The sequence below is a fragment of the Habropoda laboriosa genome, unplaced genomic scaffold (genome assembly GCF_001263275.1).
Source record: "Habropoda laboriosa isolate 0110345459 unplaced genomic scaffold, ASM126327v1 scaffold97, whole genome shotgun sequence".
Taxonomy (NCBI): Eukaryota; Metazoa; Arthropoda; class Insecta; order Hymenoptera; family Apidae; genus Habropoda; species Habropoda laboriosa.
In genome coordinates, this window is record NW_017100220.1 from 1362720 (window position 1) to 1364888 (window position 2169).

Consider the following 2169-nt stretch of genomic DNA (forward strand, 5'->3'; position numbering starts at 1 on the left):
TTTAAAAGAAAATTGTAAATATATACTAAAAATTAAGAAGTCAGTAATTTACCAAAACAACTAACAAACTGAAGGTTCTTACCATTTTTTGTTATATTTACATCTGTTATAATCAAAATAAATCGAAATGATTTTAAAATGCAATCTCAATTTATAACCGAATGAAAACATTACTTAAAACAAAGTTTTTGAATGCAAAAGAAAAAATGTACAATGTGCTAAAAGTTATTACTTAGATACAATCTCTACAAATACTCAGTAAACACTCATTACATATTGGTAGATTATATTTGATGTAAACAATTTTTGTCTACCTGTCTCTGACATATGGACAGTGTGTACACCTTTTCCTTGTCCTGGAAGAGGTACCGGTTGCCCTTGGAATTGCTTTTTCCCTGAAATTGAGGAGATACTTTGATGCAGGTGATATAAAAGTCGCACATTAGCCAACCTTTGTTCTCTCTATGAAATTGTATTGCATGTGTTGACAACTCTTTAGTAACACAGAAAAAAAATACATAGGCATTTACAAGAGAAACATTTATAATAGTATAAAATATTGCTAGAAGCCACCTTCTACAGTGCTTGTTAGTAGAGTAGATGTACATTTTTCATAGAGTGCATCAATACCTCTTTTGGTAGAATTATAGAACTGTATTATTTCTGGATTTTTTGTTTCTGTACTTATTGTGGTACTATGATGCTTTGATGATACAAGCTTTTACAACTTTTCACACTCTTGGTTGGTTCACACCTTGTAATATGATACAAGTGTAATGTTTCCAACAAAGCCAACCAAGGAGTATTTTGAAACTCTTGTTTTTGATGGTAAAAAATCTTTAAGGACTTCTTTATTTCTTTTTTGAAGTTCCAACATACGTCAGGCTCCCTTTTTTCAGTTCCATCATAAATACCATACAGGAGAACTAGTTATTGAGAGCTATATTGTGATTGGTTCTTTCTATGGACTGTACCAGTCAAAGAACAGATTGTGTTGCTTTATTCATTTTGTTTTCTTCCTATGACAACGTTTTGCTGTTGGTGTCCTTACTGGAATAAATATATCCATCTAAGAAGTACAGTAGAACTTCCATTACATGAACTAATTGGTGGACAAAAGTGTACACGTAAGAGAATTTTCATATAATAGAACAACAAGTGTTTAAAACTTGGACTATATATTATACCTAAGGCAAAATGAAATAAAATGAATATAATTTGTTTGTAGATAACTTCATACATAGAATACAACATTAAAAAGACAATATTGTTCAATCCTCCTTTTTAATGAAATTAAAGAAATGAAACCTATGGATACCAACAGATTTCATCCTACAGAAGCAAGTGCATATGTAAACATTTTGTATGTTTATATACAGTACTGTACTAGGAAATATGCTGTTCATATAATAGAACATTCACAGTGTTACGAGCACCGTGTATATACTCATGGCCTACTGGTGCTCGCTCCGGAATTGATAAAAGACGGGGACCTTACCGACCGGGGAATATTGATTCAACAGTCTCTGTTCACGTCCGCAAAGGCCCGGCCGAGAGATAGTTTAATCTCAATGTTTAAAGGCTTCGTGAACCTATCGAGGTCATCAGCCGCATAGCCCACCTCTCTAGCCATGTAGTGCTGCTGCACTCCCGTCACAGGCGAATCAGCTGATCCCCGATAGAGAATAGTATGGTCGGAGAACATACGGCACGTCATAACGTTCGACGTGCCACGCGGGATCACCAGTGTCTTCATCTCGTCCCGTCGATAGTCCTTGATCCGCACCATCAACCCCCACCCCCACTTATCGAGCGCCGGTGGCACGCCCCCCGGCTCCAGATAGCCAATATCTCTCGCAAGTCGTCCTCCCGCACTGTAATCTACCCTCCACACCAGCCCGTCCATCCGCTCGTACAATGGGTGGCTCTGGTATGTCAGGTCCCAGTCCGCGTCCTCCAAGTCCAATCTGTCTAGCGCGGCCTCCAACTGGGGATCGTCCTCCCCTGACCCCTGCTGATGCATACAGCCGTATGCCCAGCTCCTCTCTATGTCGTTGTACATGTAATGGGGGTTCGTCGGCCTCCCAGTCGCTGGCACGCAGAACTCCGACCACTCCGTGTTTATAATGCTCCGCCACCATGAAGAGGGCGTCCTCTTCCCCGTCAGCG